Source organism: Mugil cephalus, chromosome 21 (genome assembly GCF_022458985.1).
Source record: "Mugil cephalus isolate CIBA_MC_2020 chromosome 21, CIBA_Mcephalus_1.1, whole genome shotgun sequence".
NCBI lineage: Eukaryota > Metazoa > Chordata > Actinopteri > Mugiliformes > Mugilidae > Mugil > Mugil cephalus.
This window is the reverse complement of record NC_061790.1, coordinates 15692864-15718418: the sequence shown is the minus strand read 5'-3', so window position 1 is coordinate 15718418 and position 25555 is coordinate 15692864. Positions and strand designations below refer to the sequence as shown.

General features: G+C 45.1%; 1 protein-coding gene across 15 annotated transcripts in view; it reads right to left on the bottom strand.

Moving 5' to 3' along the window:
* The window catches only part of nrxn3b (neurexin 3b), a 270562-nt gene that overhangs the window by 127343 nt on the left and 117664 nt on the right, over positions 1-25555 (bottom strand). The gene's annotated exons all lie outside the window — the stretch shown is intronic.

Below are 25555 nucleotides of genomic sequence, written 5' to 3'. Positions count from 1 at the left end.
GCCAGCCTGGGGTTGACTCTCCACATTACCGGATCAGAAGCAACTCTCAGCCCGCTGGGTGAACTCTTCAACTCCGCGCTGAGCGAGCGAGCGCGCAGGCGCAGCCATTCCCGAGCTCGAGCCGCAGCCCCCCCCCCCCCCCAAGATAGGCCCGTTTTCTGCACGTAAACACACACACACACACACACACACACAAGGCCAATCTGGAGCGGGGAAGCTGCGCTGGCCTGATAAAGTGCCACCCTGAGTGAACCTCAAACCTCTACACGTACTCCCTCTTGTTCCTTTCTCCCCCTCCGTTTCTGCCACCAGGGCTCTGTTGGGCCTATCTTCAGATAGCGGTTATGCGAGGTGTTAAGAGAAGGGTGCCACGTCGGTCACAGTTTAATGAAGTCGAGGTTTTGAGGGACTGGGCAGTTTGAAACAAGAGGTTGAAGTGGCAGCAAATCAAAATAAATATCCCAGCATCCTGGAAAAGGCATGCTTGAGAAAAAAAAAAAAAACAACAACTAATTTTTACTCCTCCTAACCAAAATAAATGACTGAAATTTAATTACTTAACCTGTTTTTTTTCTTCTTTTTTTTTCATCATCCTCATCTTCAGGTTGCGTTTAAGAAGGGATTTGCAGAAGCTAATTAGCCCGTGATGAAACAGACGCATCTGGATGCAGGGAAATCGGGGCTGTCACGAGAGCACACAGATGGATTGAAATGCAATTATATGTGCTGGATTAATTATGAGCTCTTGCTCTGGCAGTGTAGACGCACACAAGTGAAAGAGGAAAAAAAAAAACGAAAAAAAAAACATGTACACATACAAAATGGAAAAAAAAAAAAAACTGTAGAAACAGATGTCCCTGGCATATTGATAACAGTTATTTCAGCACCAACACTGGCTTGCTTTGAAGACTAAATAACAGGGCTCGGGCAGAAGGCATAGGAGATACATGTTGTTTGAGGGTGAGACAGGACCGCCTTTTATGGTGTCATTATAGGCAGAAATAGCAGGCTCATAAATGACAAAACAACTTGGTACAAGAGACATTTTGTATATGAAATCACATACAGATACCTTCTGAGGGATTTAGCGATAACCAAGCACTAATTCCACGAGCATGATCAGAAGTTGCATTTCCTGGAGACTTATTCACCAGACCTGCAGGGTGAAATTAAGCTGTCCGAACTGGCAGGAGGATAAAGACTACGGAGAGCTGTAAAGGCACCTACGGGCTGAGACTTTCCAAAGGTATTGAAAGCAGCACTTTCCAAAGGTATTGAAAGCAGCCAACAGATTGACAATAACTTGTAGCAGGCTGGGCTGAAGCGCTCACGTACAGTCAGACATGACCGTCCCGGTAAAGTGCAGATTTTAGCGACTGTAGAAGAGGGTCATATTTGGCTCTGATCCCATCAAATATTTTTTTTTCCTGACATAAATCATTTCTCCGCGGTACACTTTCACTAGCAAGAATTGTTCTAATATGTCATGTCATCATTTGTGTTTTCCTCTAGGTCGCATTTTTCAAACTTTCCCATCTTGTCAAAAACGTTTCACTGGAGGGGGAAAAAAAAAAAATTGCTTGACTTTTCTTTTTTTTTTTCAATCGCTAACAGATAAGAGAGTTGTGGTCTATCTCCAGGGAGCTGTCTTTGACTGCATTTCCTCCAGCCGCAACGTGCGAGCTCTGTTTGGTGTGGATGCCATTAAATGAACAGGCCTTGAGTTGTATTGAGTTTACTGGCATTTGCTCACTGAGCCGTATTAGACAGCAGTTCGACAGCCTTTGAGAGGACGCCAAATTCAATTGTGAGTACACCGACAGCCCGAAGAAGCCCCGCGACAGAGGGACGCCATTAACAATGGCAGGCTGATTTATTTATTTTTCTTTTTTAATGCATAGTTCATATTTTCTTAAACTCAAGGTGTCGGTCATTATTTTATCTGAACGGGATCCTCTGGACTAACTTTTTGAATGTTTGTATTCATTCTACACATATGTGTATTTTTTTCAGTAATTTGTGTTTGTACAAAAATTGTTCTAATATGCAACTACTTGCACCATAACAGATGTACAGTGTAGATATTATATATATATATATGTATATTCAGTCAGAACCTCACTCATTCATCGATACAGGAGCGGTCTCAACAGCCAGCCATCTCACACAGGGCGCTACACTAGCGAGACCTGTCAATCTAAGCTCCTGTACACAGTAGACTCCGCCCCCATCACTGCTGAGCCAATCAGGAGGTCGCATATTACACACTGACTCTGTCAGATTCCCCAGAATTGGCTGAGAGCCCATTCAGTCCCCAAGTGAAATCCCAGAGGCACGCTGCGATATTAGCAGAAGAGAAGCTAACAGTGCTGCTCAATCCCATCAACCAACCACTGAGACCAAAATGGATCATTTTGTCTCTTGAACAAAAAAAAATAGAAATAATAAAAATGAATATTTGAACCTGTATTATTTGAATAGCTTAATATTGAATGTAGAATGATAATAATGATGTATGTTCATACATAGCACTAGGCCGAGTTTAATACAGAACACATATCTCTCCATCAGTTTCAGGTCGTTGACCTGAAAACTGCTCTGCAACATTCTGCAACAGAATGGAAGAGAACTTTGAAAGTTGTTAAAGTTTGTCTGAAGCATGCATTGTAATCACAGCCCTGCTTCTTCTTTTTTTTTTTTTTTTTTTTACTGTGAGCAAAATCAATCCCTGCGATATGTGTCCCTGGCAGACGTCTAACAAGAGCAGCCAGCTGGAAAATAGGTCCACCGTCACCTCACAACACCTGGCAAGGCCAGACACTGCATGGGTGCTTCCTTTAGAAAGCACCCACACATGCGCTCACTCACACACACATATATGCAAGCCAGCAAGGGCAACCTTTGGCTCTGTACGCTTAGTGGCGACGATGTGGTGGCTGAAAGACGTGTGTGATTGGCACAGGCAGCACGCAGTGGATCAGGGGAAGTTTTTGGTCTCTATAGAACTGGAGACAATTTAGACACAAGCTGACGATTGTTGATGACATCATTTTTGATTGATACAAAAAAGCATTACATACTGAGATATGGAAATTGACTAATATGTTTTAAGGTCTGTACTTCATATATTTATGATGTAAATAGGCAACAATCTATCTAGAGAATTATCTGGAATACTACTATCATCTATACTTTTACTTCTTATAATTATCTAAAGGGCATATAATTGGGTAAATGCTAGTCACAGTATCACATCTCAAAGTGGAGCATCTTATTTGACTGTTATTACACAACCACTGCCACTCTTGTCTCCCTTGCAGCACTTCTTGGTCTCTAACCTCGAACTGAGAAAATGCGTGTGCTCACCTGTTTCTTTGTGTGTGTGTGTGTATGAGAGAGAGAGAGACCTAAATATGCATGAGGTGTTAAATTAAAAAAAAGTGTCGCCGTGCCGCCACACTGGCTGGCTTTTGTCCATCCGAATCAAATTGTTTGTGCCAACGAGCGCAGACCTGCCGTCTAAACAACGTGTCAGGCCGCCGTAATGGCTCTTTGTAATGGAAACAAATGCCATTGATCAACACCGCCATCCACTTTCAAAGCCGGTCCAAGAGGCTGCCTTAGTCAAACAGCATATTAAATGTCTGGCTACATCGCAGAGCCATACGCGCAAACAAGTCTTTTCAACATCATAATGAGGGGGCTTGTGTGTGATTTTCCAGCTGGTTGGCCGCTGATGTCTTCTCTTTTTTTTTTTTCGTTCGATGAGAATTCCTTGTGTGATGACGGTAATGATGATGGTAATGATTATTATTACTGTTGTGGTTTAACTCCAATTTGCAGGGTGTTAGCTGGTTTCAGGGGTTAGGTGTCAGGAACAATCCCAGCGTTTTTAGCAGATTCCTCACTCCGCAAGTTTCTCTTTATCCCCGGGCAAGGTTCACAGGCAGTATCCATTTGCCAGCCATTCGCCAACCGTGGGACAGCAATCTCTGGCTCACAATATAATGCATCGGCAGTCCCATCAGAGCCTGCAATGCAGAACGCTAAGCATAAGCCAAGCACCTGCCTCTCAAGATGGAAAGGCTAAGAAAAAAAAAAAAAATGAGAGAGAAGCAGAGAAAGAGAAACAAACCATTTAATATCGCGAATCATGTGCCCACCGTCCCCGAGTGTGGCTTAGGATGGCTTCAAGTCTCAAATTGTTAAAGCGAGATACATGACAAATGAAAGAATTTATAAAGAAAATGTGGAATGCCGCGTCTTTCAGGCACATCAAAGGGCGCATTTCTCTTGAGCAGTGGGGGGTTGAAATCACAAGGCAGGCTCAGCTCTCCGGTTCCCTTTCATGAGTTCTCCCCTAACATTACAGATTTAATGAAGTGAAATTACAGTGGGGTTTCCAAGGGAAAACTGTGACTGAAACATCATTCATTACTGAAATAGCAGGAGCCAGTGATTGAGTAATATGTTTATCACTAATGGCAGTTATCTGGTAAGAAAGCTCTAAATATGATATTATATTAAGTACTCATTCCTCCTTCACTACTTCTTTAACAGGCTCTCTGCGAGTCAAATCAACCTGTTGAAAGAATATCACTCTATTAGCAATATTACTGACTTGAGAACACCTTGAAAAAGCCTGACTCCGTTATTACTGTGTGACTGCAAGCACAACATCTTTCAGCCCCGACGAGAGAAGAAAAAAAAAAATACATGTGGACACTGTCCAGGTGCACCAGCTAATGTCAGTACACTCAGCCATTTGTGCCAAATTACTAGGCTGGAAGTGGGCCCGGACTCCCCCCCCGCCCACAGACTGTTTTGTGGGGGAAAGTTGATGGAGTTGCTCAGTTGGGAAATAATTATGCTTCAGCAAAGATCTGCCAGGCCAATCAATTCCTTTGGCTTTGCTTTATGCAGTGATGGACAGAAGAGTAACAGCGATGTAGTCATCCACATCATCGCCGTGGAGTACAATTTATTTACAGCACAATGCAGGGCTACCCGACTGCATGCAGACATTTTTTTTTCTTGAATTGTGCATAACTCATATTCTGATAAAAACCTAGTATTAGTATGGCTACCTAACCATTTCTTTCAAACCAGTTTTAAGGCAACCATGTGTACAACACTCGCCACATGTGGTATAACCTCTCATCAAAAAACCGAGATTTCTGCTGCCTTTTGGCACGTTTTTTAATTATTATCCTAGCCTGTGTTTACTGGCTGACAATGGTGGATATTGTTTCATCTGTGTAAGATTGAAAATGTCAAGTTATTTTTTCCTGGCTTCTCTGGAAATGTCTCTATCCTAGTCTATGTATTTCTAGTCCACAGGTCTTAAACAGGGGGTCCATGACCCCTAGGGGGTCGGCAGAGGTACTGCAGGGGTGAGTCATAAAATCTTTGGTTGATTAGACATTTTTCTATACATTTTTTTTTTTAATTTTCACCCACAAATTAAAATTTCTTTAAATACATATTAGCACGAATCCAATATATTTTAGTATAGGGATAAATGGAGGCAGAAGACGTCATCTTTCAGTCAGCACTTCACTGATTCAGCGATACAGGAGATACACTAGACCTGTCAATCTAAGCCTCCTGTACACAGTAGACCCCACCCCAATCGTTGCTGAGCCAAAATGGATCGCTTTGTTTACGTTTGAAATAATAAAAAAAAATAAAATAAATAAATGTGAAGCTGTGTATTATTTGAATAGCTTAATATTGAATGCAAAATGATGATAATAATGTATATATTTATAATTAGCACTAGGCCGAGTTTAATATAGGACATAGTGGGTCCCTACTTAATCTCTCATCAGTCTGGGGGTCCTTGGCCTGAAAAAGACCCCTGTTCTAGTCATTATTGTAGCTTTGTTTTGTTTTTAAATAAACGTGATTTGAAATAAAATTTTCGATCAAAATTGACAAGGTTCCCCCGTGTAAAGGGGGAGTAATGTCCTTTAATAAAAAAAATATCACTGCAGTGCACCTATGCAAATTCAAGCCAGCCATCAAGATATATGTTCTGACATCTCCGGGGAGCATGTGTAGCCTAATTTGCAACACGGTGAGGTGACACATGGATGTGAGTGGGCAGGGGGAGCCGTTGTGGCCCGTGGCACCGCTCCCTCCCTCCCTCTCTCTGTGAGCCTCTCCCTCCGCTTCTGTCTCTCATGATCTCTCTCAAGCTCATTGCCTGTCCTCCCTTCCCCTTTAACTTTTCCTCTGCCCTTCTCTCCGCCACTGTCATTTCAGCTCGGCTCTCGCCGTCCTACCTCGGTGAGTAAGGCGAGAGGTGCCGTGAGATGCACCGATAACGCTCGGAATGTGAACTGTTTGGGAAAACAATGAAGTTGCCTTGTAAAGGGAAGTGAAGTGTGGTTGAAGAGTAGCCCCACTCATTACGCTGCAGTTCGCTGCCATATGGTTTCCTATTTGATTTTGTACTGATGCATTGAATTAGAATTAAGATAAAAAAAAAAATACTTTGAAAAACACCACTAATGCTCTGGTTTTGGCTTCTAGTTATTAGACTTATTAGTAACAGAAAAAAAAAAAAAAAACGTGCCCACTGAGGTAAGATGTGTTTGATTTCATCGCGGCTTTGATGTAATTTAACACATTAGATACACCCTTTTTCTTGTTTTCTGTAGCGTGGCCTAAAAGCACAAGCTTCTGAACAACCTACATAGCATCTCCCACCCCTTTTTTTTTTTTTTTGCAGTTTTTTTATCTCGTTCCAAATATGGCTTGGAGAGGGCAGCATTCATCACTTGCCAGTGGCACGTCCTAATGAAGCCGTCGTTTGTCTGCCTAATGGCACCTGGGCTCCATCTGTCATTTGCACGCCAATGCAGAGACATCCAACATTCACCTTGCCAGCGCGTATCCGCTGACGGAGAGAGCGAGGGAGAACGATCACGTTCGACCTTAGCCCGGGCGCGTGTCTCTTTTTGCACGCTGCGAAATCCCTGCAACAGCACTACGGCGAAACGTAGCCCCTTGCACTCGGCCCCGCTGAGTGTTTGCGGCCAAGAGAAAGCGTGCCACTGCCTCCGTGCCACAGTTCCCCAATGTGGCTTGGACCGGGAGCGTGACATATGTCTGTGTTGTCAGGAATGCGGGGTGGGTTGTGCGTCGGTGCAGCTCGACAGCTGGAGCCGGGCTGAGCAGCGTCTCTTGTGGGAGCACTTCATGGCTCTTGCGTCTACTACACTGCCATGGCCCGAAGGCTGGTTTGACAACAGTTAACCTTGGATTTATCTAGCCCACTGCTTAGCTCGCAAGCACAGAAAGACACACACATACACGCGCGCACGCACACACACCAAGAGGCATAATACAGTAGATGAGCACACTGTAACGGCGCATTTCCAACCCCCATTGTATGGCTTTTCACACCCTCGTACAGAAACACGCGTGCAGACACACTTCAAAGCAGCGCGCTCCGCTCTGTATTATGCACAGACGCATCATGAATACATGCACTTTACACACACGGACGCAAAAAAACACCTACACACACGCTTATGAAATCTTTAAACCACAAAGAAGGCTGCCACTCATATGTTTTCAGGCTCGCGGTATCTACCAACTGAGTCACGCTAAAAAAGAGGAAGAAGGAGAAGAAAAAATATCGTCCGACTTAAGTATTTTTAGTGTAAAAAATCCTATTTCCCATCCATTCTCCCAGTTTGCCATCACTTAGCCAGGCTCATTCGCGTGCCTTCACGCCGAGGCCTGGAGGAGGGGGAAATCCATTACGTTACTTTATGATGCTACATCTGTTTAGCCATCCCTGCAAATTAAAGCACCTCCAAGCAGGCTCATCGCTCAGCACACTCAATTAAAATGACTCTGCCTCGTGCACAGATATGCTTCCTAGCCAGCATCTTTTTTTTTTTTTTTTTTTTTTTTAAGCCTGCTGCCTGGGTGCATTGGGGAAGGACTGAGATGAAGTAAAATAGATAAGCGTAGAGAAGAGGGCGTTTGTCATGGAAGTAAGTAAATTATCGTTCCATTATTTTTTGCTTGATTACTGCGCATGTGCCAAAAAGAGAGTGGATGTGGGATAGTGGCCAGGCCAGTGAGAGTACGCACTCGTAAATCTCTGAAAAGCATTACATATTTATGCACTGATGTATGCACTCCTGTATATGATCACCTTGGAATCATCTGCTCTAAAGCATTACTATATTACCGTGATGGTGGAGCTGCAGAAAAACCTGATAGGTTTGTACACACAAGGGTTTATTCAAATGACAGAATTCAAGCGCTAAAAAAAGAGAGAGAAAATGAAGTGATTTTTTTATTTTTTTTTATCACAGGTTTCGTGCTTAATTAGTTCCGTAAATCTGAACTGGTTTAATTAGCGCCAAATATCCAGCAGATCACTGTGCCCCAGTGTGCCATTAGGATCCAAAACACAGGACGCAGGAAGGAGGAGGATTGTGTTTGAACATTCAGGGACTCACGGCTTTTTTTTTTTTTTTTTTTTTTGAGGAAAAAAAAAAAAAGGCATGCTCCGTAGCCTACATTTCTGCCTCTCTGTCTCGCTTTCTCGTCCTCCCTTTCACAGACCTCTGCCTTATTGAGACTGACAATGGACAAGAGCGGCGTGGCGAAAAGTAATTACGAGAAGAAACTGCATAGCTGCCCACGCAATCATCTGTGTCAGAGGCCACACAACGAAACACGGGGCTCGCTTAAATGAGCCCGACAAGCCCGGAGAATATTAATTTTCCCTCCTCTGATTTTATCTCCTCGCACATGTATTATTACAGCCTCTCTCATCAAGGCCGCACCGTGGCAAATGATGAATGGTCGGCCGGATTGGCGACGCGGTTCGTAAAGGTGTGTGTGATACAGGGGGGGGGGGAAGAGCTCGAGGTCAGACGCTCAGCCGCGCGGACATGGCGGGAGCACAAAGTCACACAAGCATACATGCCTCCCGGGTGGGTAACCCCGCAGGAGACGGCCTGAGAGGTCTGATTGGGGTGCTGACCGAAATGAGACGGTAGACGCCCCTCCACCGTGGCGGTGAATGGCGGGGACACAGCCTGCAATAACCGCCACTTAAGTGCGCTCACACAAACACACAATCGTACCGCGGAATCGCCCGCGTGCAGCGAAAGTCCGAAGAAGTCAGAAGTTAGAATTGCAGGTTTTGCCCTCCTGATTGCGGACCCCTCGGAGCGCGCGGGCCCCGCCAGCCCCACACGGGCGCACACAGACTCATTACATACTGTTCGGGCCCAATCAACGCAACTCTTGGTGTGGAAAAGGATCCTAGCAGGTGTACCGCGTCTGCAGAGGGTAATTCAGACTGCGAGCAAGCCACTCACCTTGCTACTTACCTTAAATAGAATCCTGGAATATTATCTCCCTCTTCAGCCCGAGCAGGCTCACTTTCACACTCGTGTTCACACAAAACATTAACAGGTACAAGGTCACAAAAAAAAGTTGTCAAAGTACGTAATCTGCATTGCCTCATTCACTGATTGGAAGTGTGTAATTTCTTTTTTTTTTTTGCACAAAATCTGTTATTGTTCTGAACGTATTACAGCGAACACAACGAGGGGATTTTGTTGCACTTTACAGTCAGCCATTTTGGAACAAATGTATTGTGACTGATAGGGTGGCGCCTTGTGTTAATGTCAGGACGATCCATTTAAATTACGCAAAGCAAACTGCAGATATATGGCGTGAGACCGTAATGCATTCTGTCAGCATCATTATGTAGGGAAACAGAGAAGGCAAATGGCGTGTCTCCGCGCCTCGAATCTGTCACAACTCCATGTATTAAACATATCATTTCCCTCCTTACGGCCCCTTCTCCCGACTCGGGTCCCCCGTGCGAGTATCTATCTCAGCTGTCAATCTCCGCCACTGGAGTTTACACGAGCGTCCGACGCGCCCGGAATGCTCGACGCACGCGTGCGCATTCCCATTTCCACATAGGCGCGCGTGGAGCCGATATGGTTTCACCAGAAAGCTACATGATGATAAGAGGCTTCCAGAGCAGCAGCGGCAGCGGCAGCAGCAGCAGCGGACATGAGAGAGGGGGGAAAAAAGAATTGTTTCTTTCATCTCATATCACAACAGATCCCAGCAAGAGGGAGTGCACTGTAGTAGATGTGAGGAGGCTGAAAAGATAGGGGAAGAACATGGTGGAGCTAAAATTAATAGCAAGGCTGCCGTTTGAAATCCTTCATTGAGCTGCTCTCTGCTGCATCCATACTGACATCTCCAAAGTAACTTCAGATTGCAAATGGCCAAAAAAAATAAATAAATAAAATAAATAAATAAATCAGGAGCCAGTTTAACATCTGTGAGCGATCGTCTCTGGTTGAAAGCAGCAGCAGGACATGAAGAATTCAAAAATGTGCACCGTCTGAAAATTTCCCAACCTTCAAGCGGGTTCTGACTGTTTTCCGCGCGCGCCGCTGACTCGCTGAGGACGTGTTCGCGCACGGCTGAAGATGAACAGAATTTTTGACAAATTGAACAAATTTCATTCATCCTCCGGCTTAAAACGCCACCAGCGAAGTCATTAGGGTTCATTTTATGAAGTCGATGAGCGATGGCCGAACGGACGAGGAGGCATTTAACTGGGTGAGAGTAACGGAGGCAGGCGCAAAGATATTTAGTTCAATAAATGTCTGTTCAGAGTTAACAAAATGGGTGATTCCAAAACCCACCTTCCATTACCACAAAGACGATAAAACTGAGATGTCTAACCCTGCATTTCAGATCTGTGACATCACTAATACTGTAAAGGTAGGGACACATTAAACCAGCATCAAAGATCTACCAGCAGCAAAGGCAGACTGGGATGTAACTGCATGTAACTGTCAGTTTGGGCCAAACAATTGCACTTGAACGTACCACAAAGGCTACAACCAACGGCCAGCTGGAACGCATTGCATGGAAATAACTCTTCATACCAGCAGGTGGCAGTAGTCTGTATTCCAAAGGGGAAGCTTGAAGAGCTACTATTAGCCGGGACAATAGAAACACAGATCTGGCCACTCCTGAACCTCGCTAATCACTTGGTCTTCAGCTTGAAAACATTTCTGTATTTAAAAGTTTCACAGCCAATCACAGTGATCGTAGCGCCAGCGGTATGAGACATACCATAGCTACGGCCCAACACTGGCCATTGACTTGGTGCGTCCCACCCTTAAGATTACAGATGGAGATTTAAAGCTTGGATTTGGAGTTTAGCTCTTGCTGAGCTCCTTTGCCTACCACTGACGAAAAATCCACATTAAAAATAAATAGAGGAGAGTAAAGTAGACGCAACTGTGTGCTTCAATGTGTCAATCAAGAAGCTCCTTGAAGTTCTATCAATAGCAAACACTTTGGAACAAAACTACACTTCAGTAAAGATTTTAAGAGGGATCACAGGAGGGTTTTTGAACATAAAGAGATGCAGTTCATTTTTGAAGCCTGCATCCAGACGGCTTCATATTATAAAACCTTGGCCGAGCTTCAGTTCTCAGCCGCGATGATACTCAAGCACTTGGTATATATGTAAACTGACATGGAAAAGAAATATATGATGGAATCACACACTTGAAAGATTTTCACAGTCCCAGAACGCACACACATATTTAGCACTAAAATGCAGCGTTTTAAACTGGCCACATTTAAATGCAACTGGATTTCCACACTGCTTTTTTTTAACGACTAAAAACTGTATAGTACATTTTGCAGTGCAGCTTCTTATTAACTGTTATAAGGTGCTGGTGTTCACAGAGAACAGCCCACTTTAATGTGACATATCAGCTGCTATCACAGAACAATCTCCTCCACCGCGTTATCTATCCCCTGGCTTCTTCACAGTCAATAAACCCCTGGACACGTCTCCGCTCTCCCAAGTATCTTTCTATCTTTTTCCAACTTATTTCATGTCACTGACTTACAAGCAAAGCGTCTTATTGTTCAAATGTGTTTTCAAGCAGAACAAATAGAAGCGGTGTTATTGTTTCGGGGCCTGTACAGATTGGGTAAAACAAATTTGTTAATTTCATCCATGATTTGTGTGGATAATGAAAAAAGGATTTAATCTGCTGCGAAAAAAATCCAAAAATCCTCATCTAGCCAAGAATTGAACTTCGGTACCCCGGCGGCTCCACCGGATTCATTTATATATCCATGAAATCCCCAGGAGGGGTTGCATTTTTTTTCAGATTCTCTCTTAACAAAGCTGCACATCGGTATTTATTTCTGGGTAAAGAGGTCAGGAGTGTTTGATGATATAAATTAAACTATTTTGGAGCAATGGGGAAAAACTTAACCTTTGGGCACTGGAATTCAGCTGTAATTCACAGCACCCCCTTTAACCATCTAATCCCCATACACAGAGATTTACATACCCCACTTGGGTGTTCACGCAGACACACATCACGCCTCATTCTCTAGAATGCACGGCAGAAAAAAAAACACGCTCGCGCAGCGGCCACGTGCTGGGCTAACGTGTCCCGGGGATACAGAACATCCGAAGGAAAGCAACACTGCTGAGCCCAAACAAAATCAGCCAGCCCATTAAATGAGGCGTGACTCAGGAATCGTGCGTAATTTCTCTTGATGGTGTCTCAACGTGTTTTAAAGTCATTTATATAACGACGCCGATGATTCACAGAGGAGGGGAGCAGAAATGGAGCAGAAAAAGAGCATATTGACTCTGCCGAGGGTTCCACGAATTATGTCCCCGAACGCACGGCGCGGCAGTTAGCAGAAGGTCAGCATCATGATGTAAGCTCCGGAGGTCAGCGCCGTGACACCGTGGCACCAACAAAGTGAAAGAATACAAGCTTCTCTTTTATTCAATTAGTTTTACAACACACTGCTATAAAAATGTAATTGGACTACACATCCCCGAGCTCCTAACCCCGACCGCCGACTCCGTATATTACAGCCACACATCTAAAAACTCCGACTGGAAAACGTGGAAATAAGAAAGCACAAACGAGGGCTGCTTCACAGGAGGGGTTCCGGGCAGAGCTAACTAAGAATCACCTGCTCGCGGGAATCCAGTCCACGTGACACCTTAAGGTGATGGTGGGAGGACAAACACACACAGCGCAGTCTGCTCCCCGAGGAGTGGAAACCAACACATGAAAAGCCAAAAAAAAAATGAATATAAGAAAGGACGAGACAAAGTAGGGAGGAGGGAGAAGAAAGTTTCACAATAAAAAGCCGTGGTGAGCTGCTGGAGAGCAAACTTGACGCTCCCTCTCAAGGATCTCCAAGCACATGCGAGGAGAAGCCAGGTGGCTTTGATCAAACTGAAGGATCGTGGAGGCAGAGATTAAGGAATCGCTGGAATACTCCAAGTGCCAGGAATGTCCTCTGTGATTAAAGAGGCTTAGGAGGTAGCACTGGCAGTGAAGATACCAAATCATCATTTTTTACGCCATTCAATGGGTGGTTTCATTCAAAGGGACTTAGGAATGTAATTTTAGCACCGGGTTTCCTCAGTTGGAATCAAATTCCAGCCATTAAATGGTCGGTCGTTGCACGATACTATCCACAAATCTGACAGACTTCAGTGTGGATATTCAGACAGCTACTTACTGTGAAATTATGCTAAATTGCTTTAGACACTAGGATGAAGAGAGGAAAAATGGAAAGACAGGGGATGAGGGATCCATTAGTTTACAAGTTGGAAGGCCAAATTACCTTTGCTGAGGCTATTTTTACGTGATTTCAAGGGAGCGTAATTACAATGTCAATCTTGTGGATTTAGCCGGAACTTACAACTAAATAGCTCACGAACTTTAAATGCAGCGTTTTACATAAAAGTAACAGAACGGTGTCAATAGCTGGGTTTCCATTATTATTTTTTGCAAAATAAAAGCGATGTTTCTGAAATTTCAACAAAGTACAATTGCTCTTTGTACGTGTTTCCATTGAAACACTTCACTTTGAGGAAGATGGACTTTAAATGAACTGGTCACATGACCCCGCTGAGTCATCTCCAGTCACTGCATGCGGGAAAAGTGTTTGCACTGCACTTTTGCAACAAACATATCGAAACGTCTGAAAAACCATCAGGAGAGCGTAAAAGCGATATTTTTGATATTTGAGAGGTTTTTCAAAATGTAGGCGTTTCCAGTTTTTTTACTGAGATATTCAGTTTTTTTGCATGTGAAATCTTGTTGCCAAAAGTATGTTACTGTAAAGCACCAACCACCACCAGATAAAAAATGGAATTATCTATTCTGCCACATAAATCTCTGTGCAGCATTTTATAGTGGTGGTATATACTTAAACGTCAGACAACTATCAGAGTCACTATAAAAATGATTTAGACAAGACAGTCGCTTACACATCGCACTGAATATATATACCCATCATTCTCTTGCTGTTATTAACACATACAAAAAGCTGTGACTAAGGTCGCGCATTAGATCATCAGTGTTCAACATTTCAGAGTTACTCACGCAGCTTTGATTACGCAATTCCGTCATAATCACCCATGATGTCTGACCTCGGCATGCCCTCCAACCTGATACGTATTATCCTCACTACAGCGCCCTGCCCCACTTTTTGATTTCTTTCTTTCCTTATTATTTAACGAGCGCAGTCGCGGTTAATAGCTGCCGTCATCTTTCCACCTCCTCAGAGCCGGAGACGCACCAATCAATGGAACTAAGACAAGCAGCGTTACCGCAAGCGCCTCACGTTACCAGCGGCGGGGAGCTAAGAATATACAGCCGACGCAACATTGATCTCCTTCCGCGAATGTAGAATGAAAGACATGTTTTGTGCACACGCACCTAGACCTGAAGGGACGCGTATGTATTTAATTTCAGTTTCAGAAAATATTGTGTTGACAACTGACGGCGAAGTGTGTATGAACGGCGCGAAGAAAAACAAAAACTCTCCCGAAAACTAGCTTCGGATAAGTGATAATTGGCTACTGTACAGCGCTATAATAAACTGTGATTTAACAGCTACAAAAAAAGCCTCATAACCCCTCCCCTGTCAATTAATCCTTCTCTGATTTTAGAGCGTATGAGTGAATCCAGATAGAAGTGGTTATTAAAAAAGCAAAGGGGGGTGAGGGGTTAAGAAGAAGAAGGAGAAGAAAAAAAAAAGAGGTCTTCAGGGAAGCCTAATCACTTTCATTTTGCATCTCTGAAGAATTGGACCAAGTTAAACAGAGCAACACCACAGCGACGGCAGCAGAAAGTGATGCCTGGCTGCAGATATGATAATGGATGGCTTTCCCCTCCAGGTCATTAAATAATTATCTTGTCGCGGGTTTTAGAGCTCATGTTTAAAGTAGGACGTTCCATCACTTCGAACTACTGCTGTTCACGGGGAAGCGAGTATGAAAGGAGCGTGCTTTTAAAATATGTACATTGCGGGATCTACATGTGTCGGAGGAACATTAAGCTTGCTTTTGAGTTTGAAAATGGGGCTAAATATTTTTTTTTTTGGTAACACATGATTATAAGGATTGATCGGACTGTAAGGACAACGGCTGATGCAATGCAAGGGTAATATCGTACACAGCTCATCGTTAAAGTCAATATTTTGCCCAACATGGATGGCACAGGCCTCCAAGACATGCTAACAATGCCGAGCCCTCCAAGTGTCTGCCTGTCACTGTAATCCCTAATAACAGAGACCAAAAGAAAGAGCCATGTTTCCAATTTGTGCTGCGAGAAAGCTCTTCCCTTCTCCCCTCTTCTTCATTTTCTGTCTCCTGTGCCCTTTCCTGTTTTTTTTTCCCTCTCACTGGGCTTTACTGGAACAAATCATTAGTAACACACACTGCTGTTTTTCTCTGAGTGAGCCGGGCTAATTTTGACACACTCATTATGCCGTCTCTCTTTCCTCTCCATCACGCAGACTTTTCTCTCTCTTTCGGCCGTGACCTCCCTCTTTTCCCCCAGCAGCCGCCGCGCCGGGGCCGCGCAATGCATCACTGCTAAAAGCTGCCTATCTCACGGGGGCGCCCGGGGTGAAAGACCCGCCGGGCAAAAGGTCGGACCCGGGCCGCAGATCTCTGTCCAGAGACCGGCACTCTGAGCCCGATCACAGGAGACACACGTGCTCCTACCTTCCGTGCTGCCAAATTTGCTTCCACCCTCTTCCTTGACGGCAGCCTCCTATGCGTTTTCTAATCTTTCTCCTGCCTCCTCACTCCGAGTCAGAGCAGCGCAGGCCACGCTGGGAGGACATGATAGGAGGAAAAAACGAGGGAGGGATTGAGGCAGATGCTTGTGACAGTGTGGGGGCAGTAATGAGGGTCCCTACGACGGAGGAACAATCAGTAAGGCCCGAGTACACAGCCCACTCCAACACACACACACACACACACACACACACACACACACACACACACACACACACACACACACACACACACAAGCGTGCGCGCGGAACAGTGAGGGAGTAATGGGCTGGCAAAGGCCCGGGGCCAGTCACTGACACGTACACATTCACCACACACTGCACGGTGAATAATAAAGAGGGAAACCACCGCCATCACTGTCAGCCACTGACTGAGCAGAATAAAACCAGCCAAAAGTACATTACCTAGCACCATATTTCGTAAGATATTCATTTAGGACAAACAAACAGCCAGCCCGGCTCAAGTGAATCAGCAAGTGTGCAACAGCAGGAAAAGGATGGAGGGGTGGGATGGGGGGGGGTTTGCGGCGCCCTCAGCCGTTCTGTCTCATGCCAGGACGGCGCAGATGACATCCCAGTGTGTTCCCCGAGCCTGCCTCTAATACGCACGCGAAGCCTTTCAAAAGCATTACCCGGCCGACGGGAGACACTTTTATTGCGGCAGACGTTGCAGCGAGGAGGAGGTTCGGCTCACCAAAGCAAACGGCGTACGGGGAGGGAAAAACAAACGGCGCTCGCCGAGCGCGGGGCTCACACTGCCGCAGAGACATTTCGAGAAGTGGGGCAGAGAGGAGAGGCTGCATGTTGAAGCGAACGAGGTTTGAAAATAGCCCGAGATAAAACAGAGGCGGCGCAGCTGCCACCGAGAACGGTGCAAAGCAGAAACGCACACGACAGCGAGCAAAAGAAAACAGGGATAAACAAAGGCGCGCGAAAACGCACCCGTGACGTGCGCTGCAACAGAACGCGAGCCGGAGCCCAAGTCTGCAGCGCGCCGTACGGCGTCGGCCAGGGGAGATTGATCACAATCGATTATGTCACCACAGGAAGTGGTAAGTCTTTATCAGTCGCTCTTTCTAAGGCCTACCCATCAAGCCAGGGAACTAGATATAGTTAAGACGTCAGTCAACCGGAGAAAAGATGCGCAGCGAGGGAGATGTTAAATAAAATGATACACACTAAACGCCTCTGCTATGTAACGCTGCGTCTGATGTGACGATTATTTGTTCACTCCGCCCGGCATCGTTGTGACCTTTGGAAATTGCTCATTACATTGAGGCTGTGCTTTTCAGCAACGAGGATTAACATTTCAGAATTGAGAGAGCACACTTTTAGTCTGCGCGCTCCAGCTGTTATAAATAAACCCAGCGAGCGGCGTTTTGAGGAAGAAACCTGCCACTTGTTCTCCCGCTAAAAATAAAGCCTTGATGAACCCCGCTTCATTTTTTAAAATAAAAGTTCAAAAGACACTAATCGTGACTGAAGGGCCGCGCTGGCTCCGCGCTGCCGACTAAAGCGCGCCGGTTTGCGCGCGTGTCAGCTTATAACTTGTGTCAAGCATCTCGAGAGTGACAGCAGTCAGTTAGCATTACCTTTACAGTTACAGCGGCGGGTTTGACCCTGGTGTTTATCCCAGATCTCCCTCAAAGACGTCAACAGACAGTGACAGAGTTACAGTCGCAAACACAGGCCAACAGTCACACCAGTGCAGCACACACACACACACACATTTTCGCTGTTACACATTTTTTTCCTGGTCCCTGCTTGACACTTGGGAGACGATTTGAAACGCTGGGTCCATGGACGATCAGCCCTCCGCTGTAATTGGGTCCCTTGTCACCCAGCAAATTCATGTCAGCATTGGTCGCATGGGATACTAATCTAAATGGCATCAGTGTCCTACTTTGTGTGTGTGAGAAAGAGAGCTAAGGGAAGCAAGAAAGGTGTAGTGACTCGGAGAAGCAAAGTGAGGGGTTGCTTGTAAATTATTTTGCAGGGCTGTCACTGGGCTGCACTGCAACAGAGTCCTCAATCCACCTGCGTATGTGACAACCGCACAGGCTGTGTGTTAGTTCCATTTAATTCCCGAGGAATCGTTTCCTTCCTTGATTTCGCTCATTTCCTCAGCGAAGTTTAAAACGGGGCCCTTTAAATCAATCATATTTTTAAAAATGGAAGCGCAGCCAGAAAGGAAAGCAGGCACCATGTTAAAAAAAAATGTCAAATTCAATTACGTGTGGAGACGGTTCGGTATGATCCGTGGAGCTGCCGAGCTGTGAGTGGTGAGAAGATAGCAAAAACTAAATCTAATTTGAAAACTCAGTGGGAGTAATAAAAATATGTGTTTTGTGACTTTATCTCAGACATATATCAGTGTCATTTTTTTTTTGAAAGCTAGACCTGCTGCGGTGGTGCTGCAGCGCAAACTGCACCTCTTGAGTTTACTCACGTGCAACACGAGCTACATTTTACCCCTGAACCTTTGTACGCGGCGAAACCGCTCCTGAAGACGTCACGACGTGGTCCATGAATTTATATGAAGAGAATGCTGTTATGTGAAATTAATCAACAGCCTCTTGAGGAGATCAGAATTACATATTCACCCGGTGCCACGGTATAATGAATATGAATGACGACCTTTCAAGCGCTGGCTTTTGAGGCAGGAGGAGGAGGATGAGCCACTTTGGTGAAAACACTACTAAAATCTAAAAGAATAGTGACTGTTATTTAAAAAAAGGTCCCAGGAAAGATAGCAAAATATTTGCAGACATGGCAGAGACTAGGCTGAAAAAAACTGAAGTTGTGGTGTAACTTCAGATGATGCTATTTTACTAAAAATATAATCCAATGATAACCTGGAGTTGTTTTTTAGAACAAAAATTTTCCAAGACAAGCAAGCAACAATACATTTCATATGGAAGTTACTACTATCATCTACCGTGGTTGAATATAAAGTCAGAATCAAACAGATGCCTCCGTTTTAGGGATCTAGAGTATGTTTCTGCCCTCATTTCAGGATCCTCGACTGCTTTTAAGATGTACTCTAGGCAGCTGTAGACAATCCCGTCGCCACGGCGGTTTCTACGGAGGCTGGTGGGAAATCTGTGGTGCCGCGGGCCGTGAACTCGGAGCCAGCGCAATCTGTCGTGAGAGTCTCCGACTGCCATCTGCGGGGGGCTAAGTGATGAACCAGGAAGCTGCTGACACAATAATTGCTGACATCCAGCGATGAGGCCGAGGGAAAACGAGTGTGAAGCAAAGTGGTAAGAAGAGACAGCACGGACAGAGAGACAGAAAACTTGAGTGAGAGGTTGATAATTATGGGGAGGTGAGCGCGAGGCACAGAGCCTGTGGTCTTTCTCAGATTTAAACACTTCGCTAATACAGCGCTGGGTCGGACGTCACCGCCCGGACAAAAGTCACCCCCAGCATGTGTGCGTGTTCGAGACGACCGAGAAGTGATGATTATCCTCAGTTAAATCAGCACCAGAGACTTGTACAATGAACTTTAGGTCAAGCAACAGAATTTTCACATGCTAGTTCATTTTCTTTTCGGAGGCAAGGCCAAGTGAGAAAACGCTGAAGTGTTTTTCTGGTTGTTAAACAAACAATCTGGCTCTCTGAAGGAATGACTGTCAATCAATAAACACTTTGGACAGAGTTTTATAAAAAGTTTCACTCAGAGTAAGAGTAAGATATATTCGTACTACTCAAAATTCATAAAATAAATAAATAAATAAAAAAGAGTTGAAGTTCCTCAGCCGGGCTACAGTCTGTAAGCCTGTAATGTCTAACAAGATCTCAGCTGGATTCAGGAAAGTCTGAAACGTGAAATATTTACATTGCGATGAATGGAGGGCCTTCATGACGCCCTGACAACAGGGTAGACAAGGAATGAGCCAAAGCTGCCCTATAAGGCCAGCTAAGAAATTAAGGATTTGCAACATGAATAAAAATAAATAAACTGCCCGTTTCTGTATAGTAAGACTTCCCTGCTCTGCTTTCAGTACACAATGTTTTAAATGCAACGGGAAAGCTCATTTAAACGGAGTTAGCAGGTATTGAGTCGAAGGCTGTAAAGGTTCAGTACTCCGATTTTATTGACTCGATAAGGTTGGTTTCCAGGGTTACAAATGGAGTAAATTGGACAGTCAAAATAGAAGACAAGCCTTCAAAGCGCTAAACTGTAAATAACCAAAGAACACATTTTGTACGCCGGGCTTTGTTGTTTCAGGTTTACTAAGCAGAAGGAGGTGCAGCTAGTCTACTTTTTTGAGGCTCTGTATTTTTAGTCAAAGGCTCCGCTGGAGTAGTCGTCTTTGATGCAAAGCTTCAAAAGATTCCTTACTGATCTCATACTGGCCCTTTATGCAGCCCCTCTTCCACTGTTTGAAATAAGAAGTATATCTCCTGTCTCTTTAAGGCGTGATTGGCAGGCTTTGTGGGAGTCTTTGACAGGCACCAGTTAACAGGAAAATGAAGTAAAAGTACCCAACCCTTCCAGAAACCTACTGTGGAAGATGAGAATGGACACTGCAAACATATGCGGCAAGAGAGACACTACTCATTACTTGACTAGAGTGTGTTTTAGGTTTAAGTTTTAAGTTATTACTTTGGCTACATTAAATGCAAAATGATTTTTGAGGTGAGCAAATAATACACAAATATCACACATTAGGCACTTTCAATATGAACAGCTGACATCACATACTCAGACTCACGCTGACAGAACATAAGGAAAAGCGTTACATGTCTCCGCTAAAGTGATAAGGTAATTGGTAATGTGAGTCCTGTGAGTCGGACACCGGTGGGTCTCGGTGTGACGGCTGAGGCTGGACTGCCCGTTCTCTGGGAAAATAAAAGTGTCAGACCTAATTGGCTTTAAAATGCCTCCACCTGATAAACACCATCAATTTTGTCCGAGGGGGTCTGAACGTCACGCGGCGGGGTCCTTTCGCTGACAGCCTCTAATGGTTAAAATTAATGAGTGCAAGCCATCAAAAATGTGCGCGTCTTCATCTGAGAAGGGACAAAGAGAGCCGTGTAAAAGCCCGCGTGAAAGGCGGGTGTTAAAAGGTGCGTGTCAGCGGATGTCAGACTTACAGTACGGGCACTCGTCAGCTCTGTCTGAGCCCGCTACTTGTTTAAATGCGGTCAGAGACGCGGTCAGACCCGGCGCTGCTTGATTCTGATGAAGTACCATCCTGTAAGTGCTGCAGACAGGAGAACTTCATTCTTTGTAGTCTGCTTTGAGTGCTTTAGCTCCCTACCTGTGATGACTACCTATCAGCCTCTCTGCAGAGAGACAGAGGAGAACAAGGAGGGAGGGAACAAGAACAATAGAGCGACAGAGCGAGACTTACTTTTTGATCCATGTGCATCTAAATTGGTGTTGTGGAGCATCGGAACGGGGGCGGCGGCGGCGGCGGAGGGTTATTGTATGCACTCACTGGTGCAATTGAGTGCTGAGTGGGAATGCTGTCTGCCAGTGACAAATTACTTGCATCGGCGTGGCCTTTCAAAACCATCCGCCACGCCGCGCGGGTACACGCTTCGGAGTAGCCACGAGAGAAACTGATGAGAAGCCGCCTATTGATCCCCGGCCATTGTTCAGAGCGGGCAAACAAATGCGACACGAGGTGCCACTGTGCGCGGCTGCACCCGTAAACTAAAACTCACAAGCCATTTGTACGGAAGAGGATACGGGAGAATGAGCTCCCGCGGCATGGGGTGAACAAAAAACACGTACGCCACCCTCTGAAGGGCCAGATACACAAGTGTAAATAATGATCGCAATTAAACGTCGATAGAAGTACATTGCCAGGAAAACGTCTGAAGTGCACTGGAGCGGTTTACTGAATCAGCGCAACAATAATGTGTATAAGAATCTGAATGCACAGATAAAACGTGGTCACATAGTAGTACAGTGTGACGCTGCAAGCGGAGGCATGGATTGTATTCCCTAGAATACTAGAGAAAAGAAAGATGAGCTAAAAACTATGATACCGTAAGAGAGACCTAAAAGACACATCACAGCTGCAAAAGAAAACACGTGCGCTTACTCAAGGCATGTTCCTGCCCGAAAAAACCCTCAAGTCCAGGCGAGGCGTTCCGTGGTATTGATTGGGTGATTTGTATGTGTTGCCGGCGCTCCTGAAATGTGTCTAGGAACATGTGTTGATGGATGTGTCTGCGGCTGGGCTCTCAGCCTGTGAGGGCCGGGGTGGGTGCTGGGAACGCTCTGACAGCCTCAAGGTTACCCGCCTGGCACCAAAACAGATGGATGCCCCTCATCGTAACTGTCTGTAATGTGTTCAACTCAATCATCTCCCCTCCTCCCCTCCTCCCCCCTCCGCCTCTCCCTTCCCATGCAACATCTCTCTCACACACTCACGCAGCTCACACTGCAAAGCCCGAGCCGCGCTCGTGCATCCAGGGACGACGGCAGAAGTTCGGATTTTGTTGTTCGCGCTGGGAGAACACCTTTTCCTGGAGCAAAATAACAATGAAATAAAGTTGCTAACTAACCTGACTACAGTTGTGCGCTTGGTCTTTTTCTGTGTCAAAAAAAATGGCTCGACGTTTTGGGGAAATGTGTTTGTTTGCTTTTATTTGGGGAGCATCAATCTGATGTGTGCATTATGTATGAGGCCTAGCTTAGCGTAAAATCTGAAAGCGGGGAAAAACAGGCCCCTCTCTACGAAATGAAAGCAACAAAACAATGCGTCTCAAAAGCCCATTAACGCACCTCATCTTGATCGTTAAATGCTGAGAAAAATGTGGCTTCGTGCGGTAGTTATATCTGACTGCCAACACCAGAACAAATTCTCATAGCCACCAATTAATTAACACACTGAAATATTTTAAGCTGTGAATTATTATTATTATTAATATATTTTTTTTTAAAATGCCTTTATTTTGATAGTGCCAGGAAGTCATGAGGCAGCGAGAGGGAATCGCAGCTCTTTTCCTGTCATGCATTAAGACACGTGTGTACAGTCGCATCCTGCATTTGGTTTCGTTCTACTCTCTTGAAAGTGGCGCGGTTGACAAATAGCTAAATTAGACCTCCCACGGCTAAAATAATGAGCTCTGCAAATGTTGCAAGAGATTCAGCACGCTCATTACACCTCAAGGATACATGCAACTAACCGTACCACCTCGGTCACTTTAATGAGACCAGACGTGTTGGCCAGGACAACCACACGGCTCAACGCAAGACAAAGTTCGTCGCAGGTCTGTCAGGACATGCAACATTTCCTTCACATTTTGATCTATTAAATCCAATAATATTCCAGCGAGATGCCTAATGGCTCAGAAACGCAGCGATATAGCCACATGTGAAAATAAAAAAAATAAATGATTCAAAAATGTATATATATATATATATATGAGAAAAAAATCACATTTTCTTTCACGCTTTCATTTCCTGACACTGATGAGGACTAACATCTCCACCGTTCTCCTCCATCTTTTCTACATTCTCTTTCTTCTGGCCCTGAGGCGTTTAGGCTCCACAGCTCCACATACATCCAATTATACTGCGACTCCGAGCACAGCGGTGACACATCGATTGACACGAGCGACACCCAGTCTTATCACGGGGACATGATGCAGTACTGGGCAAGCATCGTTAGCCTGATAACCCCTCCCTCCAAAAGGGCTGGACACTGAGATGTCGACGCTCTCTGGTTCTCACATACATATCATAAGTGAGGAAGTGAGGAAGAGGGCGAGAGGCTTTAGAAAGCTTGAAGGCACAACTTCATGTCTGTGCACTCTTGTGTATGTGTTTCAGGCAATTCCACTTGGTAGATGTTGGGAAATTACGGCGCTCCTCCAGGCGTGATTTCCTCAAAGCAGCAACCCTCCACCATTCAACACAAGCTCCGGCGTGACAGTACTGCAGGCAGCTGTCAACTCTTTAAAGAGATGTTTAAGTGTTTAAGCTTGCTGATTACCTGGTCCCTTAACAGAGGCATCTCTAGCCCACATGGCCATCTCAACTTGACAGATTATTTCAAAGTGTGCTTTTGGGATAGGCTGAGCCTTGAGGACAAATCACTCTCCGTGGAACTCTTTTGGCCCATTTCTGATTTACCTGTTATATTTATAGGCAAATGCTCTCATATTGCCATGCTCCACTTATAAGCCCTCTTTTGCCAAAAGGTACTTTCAAGTGCTGTGTGAAAAGTTTCTATGAGCTTCTCCCAGAAGAAAGCGGGGGAAGGATAATATTTATTTTCCCGTGTTCACTGCCTGTGCTCTTGTTATTATGTGCTGGTGTCCATGTTTTATGATCTGAAGTCGCCACATCTGTGCCCAATTGAATCTATGCCCAGCTCCGTGGTTTGGCAGGGTTCTTCACAGCCCACCATAACCCCTGCTCAACACCTGTTGGCCAGTCCCAGCCAGCTCCAGCTACTTAATCCCATTTATAGAGACAGCAGGTTATATTATTCAACTCTCCAATGAAAACTTCATCAATATTCATCAGACACTCTGTCGTATCTGCATGTCGTTCCTGCATCCTCCGATTTGCTTGGTTATTCTAAAACCTTCACTCATCATTGGCGCTATATGAAATTAACAGCAACCTCCCACCCCCCCATCTGGGTTTAATACTCTCAAGGAGACGCATCGCTCAAACATAGCAAGATGCTGCTATTATTGTTGATCTTCTACTTAGCAGAACACTTTGCACCAGGGGAAAAGCAGCTTACCTGCACCTTTTTTTTTTTTTTTTTTCTTCCCTGTGCTCAACGAGCCGGAGAGAAATGACCATAAGGCGAATGCCGCGATTATTTTCTTTTAAACAGCCACGGCGCCAAGTCGCTGCTGTGTTGTCATTTACGCCAGCAGTTAGCCGGATACGGTTACAGCCCTCTGAGCATGCCTTGAAAAAAATGAATTAAGGACACTGGTTTAAGCAGAAGGAGTGGGTTTGTTAGAATCACCGCGCTGACGGAGGAATTCATCACTGGATCTATCTATGCAATTCCCGCTGTCAGCATCAAACCGACGAACCGTGTTCTGCTGCGCGTGTGCACCCTGCCTCTCCCTTCCCCACTTTTTCTTTCTTTCTTTTCTGTTTGTTTACTGCGTTCCTGACTGTAGAACAATGCAGGGACCTTTTGCGGAGACAATTCCATTACGTAAGTTGAGTAATTGCTCTGGATGTGGAAGAGGAGTGTCCGATTGCTCTTCTTGCTTAGCCCACAGCTCCCATGTCCTTGGATTGAAATGAAACTCCGTGGCATTCATAGGAGCTGACAAGGAGAGGTCTACCCACAAAACAGAGCAGAGGAGAGGAGAGGAATAAAAAAAGATGAAGAGGAAAACGAGTGGAGGGGGGCAAGTAGATGGAAATGAGCATGACAAAAGCAGTGAG